The sequence below is a fragment of the Pseudophryne corroboree genome, chromosome 1 (genome assembly GCF_028390025.1).
Source record: "Pseudophryne corroboree isolate aPseCor3 chromosome 1, aPseCor3.hap2, whole genome shotgun sequence".
Classification (NCBI taxonomy): domain Eukaryota; kingdom Metazoa; phylum Chordata; class Amphibia; order Anura; family Myobatrachidae; genus Pseudophryne; species Pseudophryne corroboree.
In genome coordinates this window covers 159,480,605-159,502,585 of record NC_086444.1, presented here as the reverse complement: position 1 = coordinate 159,502,585, position 21,981 = coordinate 159,480,605, and positions in this window count along the sequence as shown.

Below are 21,981 nucleotides of genomic sequence, written 5' to 3'. Positions count from 1 at the left end.
CTGCGCATGTACCACAATGCGCAGGCGCGACGGTCCGCAGCGACAGGGAGCGCACGTCAGTGATGGGGTGATGCAAAAAATCTGAGCGCACCGGCGAATGCAAGGAAAGAGGAAGAGGCCGTTTGTGGGTGGCAACTGACCGTTTCCAGGGAGTGTCCGGAAAAACACAGGAAAGACCTGGCGTTTTGTGGGAGAATGCCTGATGACAGCTCCAGCCGGATCATCGTAGTGGGTCAGTACAGTACAGTACAGTATACATATGCATTACACAGAATGTACAGTATACTAGAGATGAGCGCCTGAAATTTTTCGGGTTTTGTGTTTTGGTTTTGGGTTCGGTTCCGCGGCCGTGTTTTGGGTTCGACCGCGTTTTGGCAAAACCTCACCGAATTTTTTTTGTCGGATTCGGGTGTGTTTTGGATTTGGGTGTTTTTTTTTAAAAAACACTAAAAAACAGCTTAAATCATAGAATTTGGGGGTCATTTTGATCCCATATTATTATTAACCTCAAAAACCATAATTTCCACTCATTTTCAGTCTATTCTGAATACCTCACACCTCACAATATTATTTTTAGTCCTAAAATTTGCACCAAGGTCGCTGGATGACTAAGCTAAGCGACACTAGTGGCCGACACAAACACCTGGCCCATCTAGGAGTGGCACTGCAGTGTCACGCAGGATGTCCCTTCCAAAAAACCCTCCCCAATCAGCACATGACGCAAAGAAAAAAAGAGGCGGAATGAGGTAGCTGACTGTGTGAGTAAGATAAGCGACCCTAGTGGCCGACACAAACACCGGGCCCATTTAGGAGTGGCACTGCAGTGTCACGCAGGATGTCCCTTCCAAAAAACCCTCCCCAATCAGCACATGACGCAAAGAAAAAAAGAGGCGCAATGAGGTAGCTGACTGTGTGAGTAAGATTAGCGACCCTAGTGGCCGACACAAACACCGGGCCCATTTAGGAGTGGCACTGCAGTGTCACGCAGGATGTCCCTTCCAAAAAACCCTCCCCAAACAGCACATGACGCAAAGAAAAAGAAAAGAAAAAAAGAGGTGCAAGATGGAATTGTCCTTGGGCCCTCCCACCCACCCTTATGTTGTATAAACAAAACAGGACATGCACACTTTAACCAACCCATCATTTCAGTGACAGGGTCTGCCACACGACTGTGACTGATATGACGGGTTGGTTTGGACCCCCCCCAAAAAAGAAGCAATTAATCTCTCCTTGCACAAACTGGCTCTACAGAGGCAAGATGTCCACCTCATCATCACCCTCCGATATATCACCGTGTACATCCCCCTCCTCACAGATTATCAATTCGTCCCCACTGGAATCCACCATCTCAGCTCCCTGTGTACTTTGTGGAGGCAATTGCTGCTGGTCAATGTCTCCGCGGAGGAATTGATTATAATTCATTTTAATGAACATCATCTTCTCCACATTTTCTGGATGTAACCTCGTACGCCGATTGCTGACAAGGTGAGCGGCGGCACTAAACACTCTTTCGGAGTACACACTTGTCGGAGGGCAACTTAGGTAGAATAAAGCCAGTTTGTGCAATGGCCTCCAAATTGCCTCTTTTTCCTGCCAGTATAAGTATGGACTGTGTGACGTGCCTACTTGGATGCGGTCACTCATATAATCCTCCACCATTCTTTCAATGGTGAGAGAATCATATGCAGTGACAGTAGACGACATGTCCGTAATCGTTGTCAGGTCCTTCAGTCCGGACCAGATGTCAGCATCAGCAGTCGCTCCAGACTGCCCTGCATCACCGCCAGCGGGTGGGCTCGGAATTCTGAGCCTTTTCCTCGCACCCCCAGTTGCGGGAGAATGTGAAGGAGGAGATGTTGACAGGTCGCGTTCCGCTTGACTTGACAATTTTCTCACCAGCAGGTCTTTCAACCCCAGCAGACTTGTGTCTGCCGGAAAGAGAGATCCAAGGTAGGCTTTAAATCTAGGATCGAGCACGGTGGCCAAAATGTAGTGCTCTGATTTCAACAGATTGACCACCCGTGAATCCTTGTTAAGCGAATTAAGGGCTCCATCCACAAGTCCCACATGCCTAGCGGAATCGCTCCGTGTTAGCTCCTCCTTCAATGTCTCCAGCTTCTTCTGCAAAAGCCTGATGAGGGGAATGACCTGACTCAGGCTGGCAGTGTCTGAACTGACTTCACGTGTGGCAAGTTCAAAGGGCATCAGAACCTTGCACAACGTTGAAATCATTCTCCACTGCGCTTGAGACAGGTGCATTCCACCTCCTATATCGTGCTCAATTGTATAGGCTTGAATGGCCTTTTGCTGCTCCTCCAACCTCTGAAGCATATAGAGGGTTGAATTCCACCTCGTTACCACTTCTTGCTTCAGATGATGGCAGGGCAGGTTCAGTAGTTTTTGGTGGTGCTCCAGTCTTCTGTACGTGGTGCCTGTACGCCGAAAGTGTCCCGCAATTTTTCTGGCCACCGACAGCATCTCTTGCACGCCCCTGTCGTTTTTTAAATAATTCTGCACCACCAAATTCAAGGTATGTGCAAAACATGGGACGTGCTGGAATTTGCCCATATTTAATGCACACACAATATTGCTGGCGTTGTCCGATGCCACAAATCCACAGGAGAGTCCAATTGGGGTAAGCCATTCCGCGATGATCTTCCTCAGTTGCCGTAAGAGGTTTTCAGCTGTGTGCGTATTCTGGAAACCGGTGATACAAAGCGTAGCCTGCCTAGGAAAGAGTTGGCGTTTGCGAGATGCTGCTACTGGTGCCGCCGCTGCTGTTCTTGCGGCGGGAGTCCATACATCTACCCAGTGGGCTGTCACAGTCATATAGTCCTGACCCTGCCCTGCTCCACTTGTCCACATGTCCGTGGTTAAGTGGACATTGGGTACAACTGCATTTTTTAGGACACTGGTGAGTCTTTTTCTGACGTCCGTGTACATTCTCGGTATCGCCTGCCTAGAGAAGTGGAAACTAGATGGTATTTGGTAACGGGGGCACACTGCCTCAATAAATTGTCTAGTTCCCTGTGAACTAACGGCGGATACCGGACGCACGTCTAACACCAACATAGTTGTCAAGGCCTCAGTTATCCGCTTTGCAGCAGGATGACTGCTGTGATATTTCATCTTCCTCGCAAAGGACTGTTGAACAGTCAATTGCTTACTGGAAGTAGTACAAGTGGGCTTACGACTTCCCCTCTGGGATGACCATCGACTCCCAGCAGCAACAACAGCAGCGCCAGCAGCAGTAGGCGTTACACGCAAGGATGCATCGGAGGAATCCCAGGCAGGAGAGGAATCGTCAGAATTGCCAGTGACATGGCCTGCAGGACTATTGGCATTCCTGGGGAAGGAGGAAATTGACACTGAGGGAGTTGGTGGGGTGGTTTGCGTGAGCTTGGTTACAAGAGGAAGGGATTTACTGGTCAGTGGACTGCTTCCGCTGTCACCCAAAGTTTTTGAACTTGTCACTGTCTTATTATGAATGCGCTGCAGGTGACGTATAAGGGAGGATGTTCCGAGGTGGTTAACGTCCTTACCCCTACTTATTACAGCTTGACAAAGGGAACACACGGCTTGACACCTGTTGTCCGCATTTCTGTTGAAATACCTCCACACCGAAGAGCTGATTTTTTTGGTATTTTCACCTGGCATGTCAACGGCCATATTCCTCCCACCGACAACAGGTGTCTCCCCGGGTGCCTGACTTAAACAAACCACCTCACCATCAGAATCCTCCTGGTCAATTTCCTCCCCAGCGCCAGCAACACCCATATCCTCCTCATCCTGGTGTACTTCAACACTGACATCTTCAATCTGACTATCAGGAACTGGACTGCGGGTGCTCCTTCCAGCACTTGCAGGGGGCGTGCAAATGGTGGAAGGCGCATGCTCTTCACGTCCAGTGTTGGGAAGGTCAGGCATCGCAACCGACACAATTGGACTCTCCTTGTGGATTTGGGATTTCGAAGAATGCACAGTTCTTTGCTGTGCTTTTGCCAGCTTGAGTCTTTTCATTTTTCTAGCGAGAGGCTGAGTGCTTCCATCCTCATGTGAAGCTGAACCACTAGCCATGAACATAGGCCAGGGCCTCAGCCGTTCCTTGCCACTCCGTGTGGTAAATGGCATATTGGCAAGTTTACGCTTCTCCTCCGACAATTTTATTTTAGGTTTTGGAGTCCTTTTTTTACTGATATTTGGTGTTTTGGATTTGACATGCTCTGTACTATGACATTGGGCATCGGCCTTGGCAGACGACGTTGCTGGCATTTCATCGTCTCGGCCATGACTAGTGGCAGCAGCTTCAGCACGAGGTGGAAGTGGATCTTGATCTTTCCCTAATTTTGGAACCTCAACATTTTTGTTCTCCATATTTTAATAGGCACAACTAAAAGGCACCTCAGGTAAACAATGGAGATGGATGGATACTAGTATACAATTATGGACGGACTGCCGAGTGCCGACACAGAGGTAGCCACAGCCGTGAACTACCGTACTGTACTGTGTCTGCTGCTAATATAGACTGGTTGATAAAGAGATGTCGTAGTATGTATGTATGAAGAAGAAAGAAAAAAAAACCACGGTTAGGTGGTATACAATTATGGACGGACTGCCGAGTGCCGACACAGAGGTAGCCACAGCCGTGAACTACCGTACTGTACTGTGTCTGCTGCTAATATAGACTGGTTGATAAAGAGATGTCGTAGTATGTATGTATGAAGAAGAAAGAAAAAAAAACCACGGGTAGGTGGTATACAATTATGGACGGACTGCCGAGTGCCGACACAGAGGTAGCCACAGCCGTGAACTACCGTACTGTACTGTGTCTGCTGCTAATATAGACTGGTTGATAAAGAGATGTCGTAGTATTTATGTATAAAGAAGAAAGAAAAAAAAACCACGGTTAGGTGGTATACAATTATGGACGGACTGCCGAGTGCCGACACAGAGGTAGCCACAGCCGTGAACTACCGTACTGTACTGTGTCTGCTGCTAATATAGACTGGTTGATAAAGAGATGTAGTAGTATGTATGTATAAGGAAGAAAGAAAAAAAAACCACGGGTAGGTGGTATACAATTATGGACGGACTGCCGAGTGCCGACACAGAGGTAGCCACAGCCGTGAACTACCGTACTGTACTGTGTCTGCTGCTAAAATAGACTGGTTGATAAAGAGATGTCGTAGTATGTATGTATAAAGAAGAAAGAAAAAAAAACCACGGTTAGGTGGTATACAATTATGGACGGACTGCCGAGTGCCGACACAGAGGTAGCCACAGCCGTGAACTACCGTACTGTACTGTGTCTGCTGCTAATATAGACTGGTTGATAAAGAGATGTCGTAGTATGTATGTATAAAGAAGAAAGAAAAAAAAACCACGGTTAGGTGGTATACAATTATGGACGGACTGCCGAGTGCCGACACAGAGGTAGCCACAGCCGTGAACTACCGTACTGTACTGTGTCTGCTGCTAATATAGACTGGTTGATAAAGAGATGTCGTAGTATGTATGTATAAAGAAGAAAGAAAAAAAAACCACGGGTAGGTGGTATACAATTATGGATGGACTGCCGAGTGCCGACACAGAGGTAGCTACAGCCGTGAACTACCGTACTGTGTCTGCTGCGACTGGATGATAAATAATGATATAAAAAATATATATATATCACTACTGCAGCCGGACAGGTATATATATTATATAATGACGGACCTGCTGGACACTGTCTGTCAGCAGAATGAGTTTTTTATAGAATAAAAAAAAAAACACCACACAAGTGAAGTCACACGACGAGTGTTTAACTTTTTCAGGCAATCACAATATAGTATACTACTAACTATACTGGTGGTCAGTGTGGTCAGGTCACTGGTCAGTCACACTGGCAGTGGCACTCCTGCAGCAAAAGTGTGCAGTGCACTGTTTAATTTTAATATAATATGTACTCCTGGCTCCTGCTATAACCTATAACTGGCACTGCAGTGCTCCCCAGTCTCCCCCACAATTATAAGCTGTGTGAGCTGAGCACAGTCAGATATATAATATATACATAGATGATGCAGCACACTGGGCTGAGCAGTGCACACAGATATGGTATGTGACTGTCTTGTACTCCTGGCTCCTGCTATAACCTATAACTGGCACTGCAGTGCTCCCCAGTCTCCCCCACAATTATAAGCTGTGTGAGCTGAGCACAGTCAGATATATAATATATACATAGATGATGCAGGCATGCAGCACACTGGGCTGAGCAGTGCACACAGATATGGTATGTGACTGAGTCACTGTGTGTACCGTTTTTTTCAGGCAGAGAACGGATATATTAAATAAAACAACTGCACTGCTGGTGGTCACTGTGGTCAGTCACTAAACTCTGCACTCTCTTCTACAGTATCAGCCTCAGGTCAATCTCTCTCTCTCTCTCTCTCCTAATCTAAATGGAGAGGACGCCAGCCACGTCCTCTCCCTATCAATCTCAATGCACGTGTGAAAATGGCGGCGACGCGCGGCTCCTTATATAGAATCCGAGTCTCGCGAGAATCCGACAGCGTCATGATGACGTTCGGGCGCGCTCGGGTTAACCGAGCAAGGCGGGAAGATCCGAGTCGCTCGGACCCGTGAAAAAAAACATGAAGTTCGTGCGGGTTCGGATTCAGAGAAACCGAACCCGCTCATCTCTACAGTATACACATGCATTACACAGAATGTACAGTATACACATGCATTACACAGAGCGTACAGTATACACATGCATTACAAAGAGCGTACAGTATACACATGCATTACCCAGAGTGTACAGTATACACATGCATTGCAGTATACACATGCATCACCCAGAGTGTACAATATAATGTACACAGGCATTACACAGAGTGTACAGTATACACGTGCATTACACAGAGTTTACAGTATACACGTGCATTACACAGAGAATACAGTATATACTTACATTACACAGACTGTACAATATACACATTTAGTACAGTAAACACATGCATTACACAGAGTGTACAGTACACATGCATTACCCAGAGAGTACAGTCTACATACGCATTACAGTATACACATACATTACCCAGAGTGTACAGTATACACATGCATTACAGTATACACATGTATTACCCATAGTGTACAATATACTGTACACATGTGTAGAGATGGGTTACACAGTGTACAGTATGCATGTGCGTTACATAAAGTGTACAGTATGCATGTGCATTACAGAGTTAACAGTATACACATGCATTACACAGAATGTACAGTACACACATTCAGTACAGTATACAATTCATTACACAGAATTTACAGAATACATATGCATTACACAGAGTGTAGAGTATACACGTACATTACACAATGTACAGTATACACATGCATTACACAGAATGTACAGTATACAAATTCAGTACAGTATACACATGCATTAGAGTGTACAGTATACACCTGCATTACACAGAGTGTACAGTATACACATGCATTACAGTATACACATGTATTACCCATAGTGTGCAATATACTGTACACATACATTACCCAGAGTGTGTAGAGATGGGTTACACAGTGTACAGTATGCATATGCGTTACATAAAGTGTACAGTATGCACGTGCGTTACAGCGTTTACAGTATACACATGCATTACAGTGTACAGTATACACATGCATTACAGAGAATGTACAGTACACATATGCATTACACAGAGTGTAGAGTATACACGTGCATTACACAATGTACAGTATACAAATTGAGTACAGTATACACATGCATTAGACTGTACAGTATACACCTGCATTACAGAGTGTACAGTACACACCTGCATTACAGAGTGTACAGTATACACATACATTACATAGTGTGTACATGGTTCACATGCATTACACCGAGTGTATACACAAAGGCTCTGTCTGATAGTCGGACGGTATCGGAAATGTTTTGAAACAGTGATGGGTATTCCTGGTGGTGACTATTGGTGCAGACAAAAATGGTTGGTTCATTGGGCACATTATTGGATTGTTGCATCCGTGCCAATGCAAGCACAGCCACAGGTACTGTATGGGAGGCCATTGTCAGAGATACTGCAGCTGCCATAGGGTTGGTACAAGTTTCGATGGTGTGACCGATGGTGGTGTATAAGGATGCATCATTCGGTATTACAGTGTCCACGGGGGCTAAAAGTGGGCATCCCTCTTACATTCAGTGGAAAAGATGTACTGTACACAGGGGAAGGAGATTGTAGGACATTTGCATAAGCTCGCAGACTGGTGACAGCCAATAGATGCTGCTGTTATCTTTATAGAGTGACATGTATCTTATTGCAGCTATAGTTGAATAAATTACATGGTATACTAATCGATACCCCTTTCGCATCGCAATGCCAGGTCCCGCCAGGGAATTGGAAATGATGCCTTCCCGGGTGGGACCATGCTTTGGACCCTACACACCACCATTCCAACCCAGCAATGTCGAGTCGCCATCCGGGGACGGGGATGGAGCCGGCGTCGGAGGGCGGCGCTGTGAGATGACAATCTCCGTGCCACCTCTTCCTATGCATCGACCCGACCACCCGTGCACACTGCACCTGACGCAGTATTTAACTCGGGAATAACTCTTCTTTAGTCACGGGTTGAATTACCGGGTCAGGCGACCCGGGAATATGTCCATGGCTCCTTTCACACCGCACAGCGACCCATGTCGACCCGGCAATGTACTGGGTTATTTATGCGGTGTGAAAGGGATTTAAATGATTCTCTTTTAGCTGGGAGAAGAAGCTCACATACTATTTGGAATAGATTTCTCGGGGGCATCCTGTTTACATTTGAAAGTATAAATCATGTATTTGTAAATATATACAGAAGCCTGACTCAGGGATAAGTAACTCCTGTTTGCTGAGAAAGATATGGGCATACACAATGTGCAGTCAGCATGTGATCCCAGCTTGTCTCCAGATTCTGGACAGTAAAGCACATTCATGGGGGTTGGGGCATCATATATACAGATACTATATTAAATATACATATGCTGTCAAAGTCAAAATTGCATTTCTGTATTAGAATACATTGTGGCGTTTATTAGCGGTTGTGTAAGTACGCACTTTGCGTATTGCGGTGCTTTGAGGGTCACTGCACACTTCACGCATTACGGTAGAATACGAAATCCCTGAGAAAAGTCAGAATGTTACACATAAATACATTCTTACATATCACATAAATTACAGTCACAAACATCCAGAGCACTGTTTTAATATATAGCAACATTAGTAATAAACCAGCATTACACATACCCCAGGGTTAAAATCACATTATTGCCCCATATTTAGTGTCATACTGATCAGCATGTTATTAGCAGTAACCCAATCATTTCAAACAAACTGTTGCACACAGCGATCGGATGATATGAGCAATATTTGATTTATTTATATATATATATATATATATATATATATATATATACATACATACACACTGCTCAAAAAAATAAAGGGAACACTTAAACAACACAATGTAACTCCAAGTCAATCACACTTCCGTGAAATCAAACTGTCCACTTAGGAAGCAACACTGATTGACAATCAATTTCACATGCTGTTGTGCAAATGGAATAGACAACAGGTGGAAATTATAGGCAATTAGCAAGACACCCCCAATAAAGGAGTTGTTCTGCAGGTGGTGACCACAGACCACTTCTCAGCTCCTATACTTTCTGGCTGATGGTTTGGTCACTTTTGAAAGCTGGCGCTACCTCTGCCTTTGTGCAAAGAGGAACAGGAGGAGCACCGCCAGAGCCCTGCAAAATGACCTCCAGCAAGCCACAAATGTGCATGTGTCTACTCAAACGATCAGAAACAGACTCCATGAGGGTGGTATGAGAGCCTGACATCCACAGGTGGGGGTTGTGCTTACAGCCCAACACCGTGCAGGACGTTTGGCATTTGCCAGAGAACACCAAGATTGGCAAATTCGCCACTGGCGCCCTGTACTCTTCACAGATGAAAGCAGGTTCTCACTGAGCACATGTGACAGACGTGACAGAGTCTGGAGATTCCAAGGAGAACGTTCTGCTGCCTGCAACATCCTCCACCATGACCGGTTTGGCAGTGGGTCAGTAATGGTGTGGGGTGGCATTTCTTAGGGGGGCCGCACAGCCCTTCATGTGCTCGCCAGAGGTAGCCTGGCTGCCATTAGGTACCGAGATGAGATCCCCAGACCCCTTGTGAGACCATATGCTGGTGCGGTTGGCTCTGGGTTCCTCCTAATGCAAGACAATGCTAGACCTCATGTGGCTGGAGTGTGTCAGCAGTTCCTGCAAGACGAAGGCATTGATGCTATGGACTGGCCCACCCGTTCCCCAGACCTGAATCCAATTGAGCACAGGACATCATGTCTCGCTCCGTCCACCAACGCCACATTGCACCAGAGACTGTCCAGGAGTTGGCAGATGCTTTAGTCCAGGTCTGGGAGGAGATCCCTCAGGAGACCATCCGCCACCTCATCAGGAGCATGCCCAGGCATTGTAGGGAGGTCATACAGGCACGTGGAGGCCACACACACTACTGAGCCTCATTTTGACTTGTTTTAAAGGACATTACATCAAAGTTGGATCAGCCTGTAGTGTGTTTTTCCACTTTAATTTTGAGTGTGACTCCAAATCCAGACCTCCATGGGTTAATAAATTTGATTTCCATTGATAATTTTGTTGTCAGCACATTCAACTATGTAAAGAACAAAGTATTTAATAAAAATATTTCATTCATTCAGATCTAGGATGTGTTGTTTAAGTGTTCCCTTTATTTTTTTGAGCAGTGTGTATGTGTATATATATATATATATATATATATATATATATATATATATATATATATATATATACACATACACACACACACACACACAGCAATGTGTGTATATTAGCCAGTTCAAGACACTTTCGCAGCGGGACCCTGAAAGCAAACGTGTGTCTCCTTCAAGGAACAAAGCTTTCTCCCTCCTGTGGACTGACCTATGGGCCGTTGAGTTATAGAGATGCCTCACCCCTGGATCAATACTAATAGACTTTTTGCTTGATGTATTGTATGGCTTTGGACAAAGGGTATAAATACTGAGCCCCTGGAGACAGAGAGGAGATCTCCTATCTCAGAAGTGCTCTTGCTGAAGACTGATCACCTGGATCCAGGGGCGCATGCGTAACTGTAAGTCTCTCCTGGGGTGTTGTTACTTGCATTTGTCCGTTATCTGTTTTTGCGATTTAATACTTTTACTTGCTATATTAAAGCTGATTGTGGGTTGTACTGCAATTCAACAGTATACTATTGTACTATTTTATTAAGGTATTAGTGTGAGTGTAACCGCACCAGGGGCGCAAATAGACACAGCATGCGTCCGCAGCAAACTATTTTAGTATTGTTTTAAAATTAATTGACTTTACAATGTATATGTGTGTGTGTATATATATAATAGTGATGTTTCTGGCGATATTACATGCAGTCAACCCAGTGAATAATAAACCAATAAAAGTAAAAACTTAAATATACCCTTTTAAAGGTGGTGCACTCCCCCGTTTTTCAGCAGCAGCTTTATAGTCAAGTACAAGTAGTCAAGTCAGCAATGAATCTAAAACATACTTGTCTACTCTCCCGGAATGGCCGGGAGGCTCCAGAAAATCTGGTGGCGCACTCAGCAAAGTTTGTACGTCTCCTGGCCAGCAGCCAAGTCCCTACACCCCCAGGCGCAAAACACTCATAGACCCCTCACAGCGGGGGTGCAGATAACACAATTCGCATCATCATGACCCTGCCCCCGCCTTACTCTGCCGGTATTCTCGGCATAGTGTACCAGGGGCGGGGCTACAATGACCAACGTGATCTCTCAGTCATGCCCCCTGCTCCTTACAATCACGCCCCCTGCTGAGCCGACCTGACTGCCTCCTCCCGGAGGAGGCAGCCAGAATGTAACTATGATGTCTCTGATTGTCATCTCCCCGCTGCCTGAAGTGCCTGTTTCGCCCGTTGCTAAGAAATATGGGGGGTGCCACGAGTCAAAAAAACTGGGTCTGGTTATGCTTTAGGGATAAAAACTCCACCCTGGTTTTTGTTTTACTTTTTTCAGACTTTTTCCATGCACAGATCAGTCCATGCATGCTTCTGACAAACTTGCGTATCAAGAGCTGCATCTATTTATTGACAAGTTTTCGGTAAGGTTTTGGGTGCGAGTTCTAAATTCACACCCTATTACATTGGCTGAGTTGTATGTTTTCCACTGGAACACACCTCTTCCCTGGGTGTGCTAATTAACTCCTTTGGCCTTCAATACCACCTCTCTTCTCCTGATCTGTCCCCCTCTGTCCTCTCTCAGGTTTCCAGCTGCCTCTCCGCAATCTCTCCCTGGATGTCTGAGCGCTCTCTGAAGCTCAACATGGACAAAACTGAACTCATCATCTTCCCCCCATCCAGAGCAACACCCCCAGACCAATATCTCAATCATTGTTGACAACACCACCATCTCCCCCGTTCCCCAACTCCGCTGCTTGGGCGTCATTCTTGACTCCTCCCTCTCCTTTGCACCCCACATCCAAGCTCTGGCACAATCCTGTCGTTTCCAGCTACGCAACATTGCTCGCATCAGGCCAGATCTCTCCCAGAGTGCAACTAAACTCATCATCTACTCACTGGTCATCTCACGACTTGACTACTGCAATGTGTTCTCCTCACTGGCCTCGCTTGCTCCCATCCAATCTATCCTGAACTCCACAGCTAGGCTTATCTTCCTCTCCCGACGCACCACATCTGCCACTCCCCTTCGACAAAATCTACACTGGCTCCCATTCCCCTACAGAATACTCTTCAAACTTCTCACCCTTACATACAAGGCCATCTCTAATTCCACTGCTCCCTACATCTCCAACCTCCTCTCCCTTCATACTTCCTCCCGCCCCCTACGGTCGACCAATGACGGTCGCCTCTCCACCGCCCTGGTCACTGCTTCCTATGCTCGTGTTCAAGACTACACCTGTGCTGCACCCCTTCAGTAGAACGCACTCCCCCGCTCCATTAGACTCTCCCCGACCTTGCAAAGCTTCAAACTGGCATTTAAAACCCACCTATTCATCAAAGCATACCCTCCCAATGCATAACCCAGCCCTGAGGCCACGCCTCCATCGCCCTGCCTCATGCTGTGAACATCTCAGCTTTGCTTGCATACTGCCATCACGCTACCTCCTGCTTGCCTGCACCTCTTGTCTTCTGTCTGTCGCCCCTCCCCACGAAATTGTTAGCGCCTCAGAGCAGGGCCCTCTTTCCTCTGGTTATCTAAGCGCTCGCCTCGACACATTTCACTCGCAGCTCTCTCCTACTCAACAACCATCTTTACCCTGCTAGTAAAGGCTCATCTCCATCTATGGCCACTAGCCCCTAGTAGTACGATGATCACTCCCTCAATACTGTATTATGTTTTGAGAATTGTGGTGCTCTATGTTACCTGTACTCTATTTCTGTTATTTATTTACTGTAATGCTATGTTTTGTCTCCCTGTACTGTCCTTTGTACGGTGCTGCAAAACACATGTGGTGCCTTATAAATAAAATGTAGCAATAATAATAATAATGTGAGTTTAGCCATTGTGAGTTCCAGGAATGCGAGCAACATACGAGTTCACATGTTTTCGTACCCTATTACATGTGCCTGTTTGCCAAAATCTGCAAGCTTAGCATTAAACTCACTCATTTTCAGAATTCACATCCTATTACATTTAGCCCTATATCGCTGTCCACTTTTTCACTCTCCAAATCTTAGTAGAATAGACCCCCGAGTCTCAGACAGATGACTGGAAGCTTTGAGCTGCTGTGTGTACAGATTCTTTTTTTTCTTTGTTGGATACAAATAGACAACAGGAGTCACAGATTAGTTCAGTTCACCACACATTAAATGCATTTGGTAACCGTATGATATTACTTGTCCTCTTTTTGTCACACACATAAATGACAGGGACACTACACAATCTAAGAAACAGAATTAAGCACTGAGAAGCTAGCGGTGGGAAAAATCTATTTGTATAAGAAGTATCCGATAACCTTTCACTGTAGCTGTGCCTAATCTGCGAGGAAACTGCAAACTCCAAATTTTTTTTTATTTTTTTAGTTTGTTAGTAAATTGATGCATGTTACTTAAGGTGGATCTCGATGGTCAGATGATGTAGAGAGGGCTAATTAATGCTTCCAACCATATTTAATTTGTTAATGTAAGAAGGCTTATACTGTGTGTTTGGGAATTGATCACCCGACTCCCAAAGGTTTATAATGGGCAGTATGAGCCTGTACATTTTAATACTTAAGGGGAAAAACACCAGTTCAATTAGCATCGTCACTATTTATTTGTACATTTTTTTTAACATTTAACATACAAAGTGTTCTACATCCTACTGCGTGCCCCGCTCCTCACACAATCAGGAACATACCTAATTGGCCTTGACCCAGATTCAGAAAGCAAGACCACCCCTAACAGCATTCTTGACGATATCAATGGATAAATGCCCGACACTCACCCTTGTGCCCCATTTGGCCATAGTGAGCAGTGCCTTCCAGCTCAGATGTGCAATGGGAGACAGAAAAAAAAAAAAAAAAAAAAGAGACTGATAGGTTGAGTGGTGGGAACCTGAAATGGAAAGAGGATACCTTCCTGTCAGAGCCAGACTAAGAACTCACCTGAAACCCTCCCCTAAGCAGTCCCTGATTGGTCCCAATATTCATAATAAAAAAATTAATAATAATAATATCACCCGTTAAAAGCCAGGGGTGGCATGTGAGATGCTGGGGGTATTTGGTGCACAAGCTGCTGGTGGAGGGGGGAAGGGACATGAACGCTAAGGGCATTTGGGGAACACAAGGGGGCATGTAGGGAACACACTTCTGTGGAGGGTATACAAGCACTCATTGCAACAAGGTGCTAACCGTCTAGTTTTTCTTTAACATGGTGGGCCCAAAGCATACAGTATATTTGAACATGGGCCCACCTGTCGCTAGTTCCGCCACCAATGTTCCTATATAACTCAACAATCTAGTTATAACATTTACATTAAATTAATATACTATGACTTTCTCACTCCCATGGAAACAAATTATGTAAAGGTTTATAGGCAAGCTAGATTTAGATATTTTTATATTAAGGTAAATTTGTAATTACAATCAATTATGTTATCAAACATTAAGACAGCATGAGGCCTTCATTTCCCTATACACACACACACTTGCACTGGATACAGTTGATTCATTATTACATGTACAGAGATAAGGTCTGCGTTCTGACAAACCGCTGATGCTGTGTAGCTTGCTGCTAGAGAGATGGCCCGTGGGTGAAATGAATAATGTACTTTGCATAAAGTAAATAGCCACATTCTGTGATGCAGATTTCACAGTCGCCCTAAAAAGCTTTTTCAAAAGAGGGCAAGTCTGACCTAGAAATTCCATACCGTGTGCAATGCACACTTCCCCTGTACATAGTGTATGGTAGCCTCATACTGTGCATTTTCCTGAGCACACACCTGAAGGGTTGCAAACTAAAATATAGTCCCAACAACGCATCAAACCTGCACTGGTGATGTAGCTCTGTGTTGCGGTCCCTGGGCCACGCGTCTTGTGAATCCAGCACGGATGAAAAACATTCTTCATAGAGTACCAGATAAAATTTGGAAGCAATAAAAATAAATTCTATTCACACTTTTATATATTTGTCAGGAAAGTGAAGAGACACCACGCCACAGACACTGATCTTCTCATCATCAGAAATGGGATGTATTCAAAATCCCCAGCGCACATGATGCCTAACAGAATCCCGGCAGCGGAACACAGACACAATCCTGCTGGTAAGTATAGGGGTTAGGGTGGTGCACTAGGAGATGGTACAGGTTAGGCTATGGGAGGGGACGGTTAGGGTTACAATACTTCCCAAACTCAGTGGGGATTCTGACCCTTGGCATGCTGAGCACAAGGATATAGTGCCCAGCCCATCATATATAACCTTACCTACAACCAAAACTGAAAGTAAGGGTTCTTCCTATAAATTAAACAATGACCTTTGATACAGTATTTGGCAAGTGTGTTTTCCATGGGATCAATTAGATTTAATGATTTAGTCAGCACAATATTAGCTGCACATTGTATGCTATAATGTGCCTGCTACTATATTCCAGTCTCTAGCTCCCTAATACTGCTTTTATACCTAAATGCTGGACGCCCACTCGGGATTTATACACGGTTCCTTCCCGGGTGCGACTCGGCTGAGACACCTTTCAGACAGGTGGCCCAATCCGGCAATATGCGCTTGGAGATTAAATCATCTCCAAGCACCGCCTCTTTCTATTCAGTAAACGGGTGCCAGGTCACATCGACCCGACTTGCACATTTGCACTGCACCAGGACCAACCCTGCAAGCTAGCCGGGTTAGATTCCCAGGTCACTGAACAATGTAAATACATTTATATTGACCCGAGACCCGGATTAACCCAGCAATAATCAGAGTAAAAAGGGTATGACAGGTCTAACATTCCATCTCCTCACAGGAATAACTGCAATTCTCAAACCTGGAGAGTCTACAATGCAATGATATTGAAGGTGAGTTTATCACTGTGATCTACAGCCTGGTACACACTTTTAAAGTAATACCTGAAATGCAATTCTTCTTACAGTTGAAAGTCCAGATGGACATGAAAGGCCTCACTCTAACAAACAAATCTTTATTCTCCCTACCTGAAAAGGCCATTGCAATAGAAACGTGTCTTGGAGTATAGTGTCTACAATTGTCTGAGCAGGAAAACCATAGCATTCTGAAGTGAAATTACGCTCAGTCAGTACAGAACGCAACATTCATGCAAGTCACTACACTGTGGGCACCCATTATGTAAAATTAGGCCATACTGCTGAGAAAGGACTATGAAGTAGCTACTTCCCACCGATTTATTTCTAGTCAGAATTAACGGACTATGGGCTCCCTCTAGTGACATTATGTGGTCATGACAACAACTACACGGTTTATAACATATCTGTACCCAAAATCAATTCAACAATGTGGTATCAGCAGGCCATTCTCTCTTGTGAAATCCGTAGAGAATGAAGAGAGAATCTGTCTTTCTGATGGCACTGGTACGATCCACGTAGATCCTTAATGCACGGACCACGTCCAGCGATGCATCTTCTGCAGAAAGGCCCGGTACCTGGAAAGCCGGGACTACAATTTCTTCATTGAGGTGGAATTTAGACATCATCTTCGGAAGATACCCAGATCTAATTCTGAGAACTGCTTTATCTGGATAAAAAAAAAAAAAAAAAAAAAATCAGAAATGGGGAATGACATGATAATGCCCCTAAATCTGATACTCTTCTAGCTGACGCCATAGCCAGTAGAAAGAGAACTTCAGCTGTTAACCATTAAAGATCCACTTTATTAAGTGGTTCAAACAGGGCAACTTGAAGGGCTTTCAGGACTAGACTTAAGTCCCAAGGCACTGTAGGAGAAACAAAAGGAGGTTGAATGCGCAGCATTCCCTGGAAAAAAGTACACACATCCTGTAAATTGGTAATTTTCTTTTGGAGTCATACAGTCAATGCTGATACTTGCACTGTTAAGGAAGCCAACTTCAAACCTTTATCCATTCCTGCCTGAAGGAATGCTAAGACCATGGACACTCTGAAAGATTTAGGGTCCACTTTCCGTTCACTGCACAAATGAACATAGGTTTGCCATATTTGGTGATAAATACGAGCTGAGGAAGGTTTCCTTGCTCGGAGCATAGTTTTAATTACTGTTTTGAGAATCCTCTTGACTTCAGGATAGAGGTTTCAAGAGCCACGCCGTCAAACACAGTCGATCCAGATGTCTGTGATAAGAAAGACCCTGCATCAGTAGATCTGGACGTTGAGGGAGCAGAAGTGGAACATACAGCGACATCCTCTGCAGCTCTGTGTACCAATGTCTTCTGGGCCAAGCCAGAGTTATTAGTATCACAGCACCTTTCCCTTGCTTTATCTCTCTCACCACCCTGGGTAATAGGGTGATTGGAAGAAACACATAAGCCAGTTGAAAACCCCATCTCACAGACAGGGCATCCACAAAGATCGCTCTGGGATCCTTTGTTCTTGACCCATATGTGAGCACTTTGTTGTCAGATGGGACACCATGAGATCTATCTCTGGCAACCCCCACTTGTCTACTAGAGTCTGGAAGACCTCCGGGTGTAGAGCCCATTCGCTTGCCTGAATGGCGTGTCGACTGAGAAAGTCCGCTTCCCAGTTTAGAACTCCCGGAACGAACACTGCGGACAAGGCTGGATGATGAAGTTCTGTCTACTTTAGTATGTGACTTACCTCCTTCGTCGCGTTTTGGCTGCGAGTTCCTCCTTGATGGTTGAGGTACGCCACTGCCGTTGCATTGTCCGAGCGGATCTGGACTGGTTTTCCTCGAAGAATGTTCTTTGCCTGAATCATTGCCATGTATATGGCCCAAAGTTTCAATAGGTTTATTGGCAGGCAACTTTCTTCCTTGGTCCATTGCCCCTGAAAACACAACCTTCCTGACACTGCTCCCTAGCCCTGGAGACTGGGAAATTCTGACGACAGACGCCAATCTGATATCCGAAAGGGTCTCCACTTGTCCAGATGGGATGTCTGAAGCCACCAGGCTAATGACCTTCATACGTCTATCGTAAGAACCATAGTCTGTGTTTTTATCGTCTTATGCAACCCATTCCATTTGGCAAGAATCAGACACTGCAGAGGTCTCCAGTGGAATTGTTCATACTCCACCATGTCGAATGTTGACACCACCAAACCCATCACGCGCATTGCTGTGTGAATGGATACCTTCTGACTGTGTAACAAGTCCTGAATCCTTGACTGAACCTTGGATATCTTGTTCAGAGGTAAAATTACTCTCTGAAGACTTGAATTCAGTACAGCCCCCAAGTGAGTCATCCATTGTGACGGAACCAGAGACGATTTTGACCAATTTATGAGCCACCTGTGGTTCTGCAGACACGTTTTTGTCTGTTGCAGAGGACATAAGAGCAAATCCTGTGTCTGTGCCAGGATTAAAAGATCGTCGAGGTATGGAAATATTCTTATTCCCTGCTGGCGGAGATAAGCTGCCATTACCACCATAATCTTGGTAAATACTCTGGGAGCTGTGGATAACCCAAAAAGGTAGGGCCTGGAACTGAAAATGCTGTTGGAGGATAGCAAACCTGAGATAGCACTGATGGGACAGTGCTATAGGAACATGTAGGTAAGCATCCTCTTTATCCAGGGATACCATATAATCCCCTGGCTCCATGGCCAAAATGATGGAACGTAATGTCTCCATGTGAAACTGAGGTACCCAAATGTATTTGTTCAGTACTTTGAGATTGAGAATGGGCCGAAAAGACCCATTTGGCTTCTGAACCAAAAACAGGTTGGAGTAAAAACCCTGTTCTCGTTGTGCAGGAGGAACTGGAATGACTACTCCTGGACTGAAGCAATTTCTGAAATGCTTCTACCCAAGCCCTGGCCTTCATCTCTACCAGAGACCGGCTGGCACAAAAAAACCTTCGGGGCGGGTGCTTCTTGAAGGCAAAAGCATAACCTAGAGATACCCCTTCCTGCACCCAGGCATCTGTTGTACACTGCTGCCAGATCTGTGCAAACTGAAGAAGTCGGTCCCCCAGGTGGAGGCCCGCACCATCAGGCTGATGGTTTATTATCTGTTATCCCAACCGGTCCTCTGGTAGCCCAATGCTTTTTAGTCTTACCAGACTTTTTGTATTGGGCCTGCTTGCCATCACTTTTTTCTTTAGCTTTTCTTTGAGACCGAAAGGGCCGAAAAGCCGGAACTTTAGGTTTCAAATTGTATGTGGAAGGAAACTTGACCAACTTGGAGTCTGCCTCTGACTCCAGAATATCTGCCAATTCTTTACCAAAAAAAGAATATTTCCAGAAAAGGGCAACGATTCCAAAACCTTCTTAGATTCTGAATCAGCTTTCCACGTACATAGCCAAACTGCTGTGCGAGCAGCTATTGTTGAAGCTGATGACCTGGAGGCAATAGTACCCATATCCAATGATGCTTCTTCCAGGAACATTGCAGTCTGTTTTATATGAGCTATATGGGATTTTTGCTCTCTAGAAGCTATAGAAAATTCCCCCTCCAATGCATCAGCCCAGGCAGCCACTGCCTTTGCCATCCAAGCTGAAGCCGTGGATGGCCTTATGACTGCCCCAGACAGGGAAAAAATGTTTTTTAGCAACCCATCCACTCTCCTACCTGTGACATCATTTAATGATGTTGAAGGCAAAGGCAATGTAGATTTTCGCACTAATCGAATTACATGCGTATCCACTTTGGGAGCCACATACCTTTTTAAACAATCCCCAGCTGGAAGAGGATAATTGGAATTCCATTTCTTAGGAATTCTAAACTTATTGGCGTAGCCCAAGACTCTTCCATAATTTCAGTCAGCTGATCTGACCCTGGAAACTCAGTCTCAACTGTTTTGGAACGGTTAAACACAGGTGCCTTGGTTTTTAACACAGGCTCTGCTGAATCCTCAAGGATAGAATGGCTTTCATTGCTTTAAATTAAATCAGTTATATCCACTGAGCTGAGACCTTCCTCTTCGTATGCCGAAATAGAATTAATTGAGCTTTCATCTTCCGATGAATCCTCATCTGAATCATGTGTAGCCTGTGAGGGTGAAGATTTACTTACCACCAGCTTATCAGTTTGTTTCTATTGAGAAGCTGCTGCTGGAAGTGATACACCATAGGTGGGGAGGAATTATCCGTTCAGCTATACTGGATAAAGTCTGTGCAAACACAGCCTAAGGTGGATCCATCTGCACCTGAATCTGCCTTGTATTTTTCATTAACCCCCTGGTGAAAGCTAAAACAATTTCCACACAAACGATCCTGAACCAGATCGCGAGAGGATAACACCGCTTTGCAAGACAAACATGATATGAGTGTTGGTGTTGCTGTGAATGTACCTTCCTCACCTTTGCCGCTCTTAGACATGATAATCAACACTTCCACAGTGTACTACACAATTTGTGACTGTAATCACTTTAAATTTCTTAAAGTGATATACAATCAGACCCTACCCATGCACCAGCATTGGGGATGGAATAAACAAACTGACAGAAAGATAGTAAAGTCAGCAATCACACTAGCAGTCAGTCACATGTTATACATTAATATAATAAGCAATATGAGCACATCATCAACTACAACTACATTTTAAGTATGTAGGAGAACATATTACTGCATGTTTAAAACGCATCTAACGTATTCAGACGCAATGCAAAACAAACAGTAAATGTATACAGACTCATATGCAATAGACACTTATCTTACTATTCGTACTCAGAGGTTAGATACTTAGTGCTGTATAACCCGTACTCAGTAGAGTGGGATACAGGGAGACTCACCTCTCTTCCAAGACCGATCAATACGTTAGAGAGCGCTGAGTGGATCCAGACGCTACTAGTGTACACTGCCGCTCCATAAACATATAGTGAACATAGACACACCAGTCACACAGCCGCCTATGCTTCGACTGGGTCCCCTACGTGTACAGCGTCTGAGGCTGAAGCAAGAAACAGTTCATGGCGGGAAACTGGTCATGAACAGGGGGGAGGGGTGACCAGGAGAGCGTCTTGACTCCCCACTGCCGACATCAACCCTAGGGATCGCGGCCTCATGCTACTCCTGGAGCCTCTGATCCCTAAGCGCTGGTGCACCCGAGGTGGCAGCCGCATCAGCGACTGTTTGGTGGTCTCCTCCCAAAACAGTGCGGCTGTGTCCGTATTCCCCTTCTAAGCAGAACCGATGCCTTACCTTCTTCCCGTGCTCCGGCCACAGCCTGGTAACGTCTGCTGGACCTGCTAGTATATCCGAGACAGACACCCGCCGAAACAGCACTGTACTCGTGGGTAAGCGTTGTCGCGACCCGGCGGAGAGTTGTTGGAGCG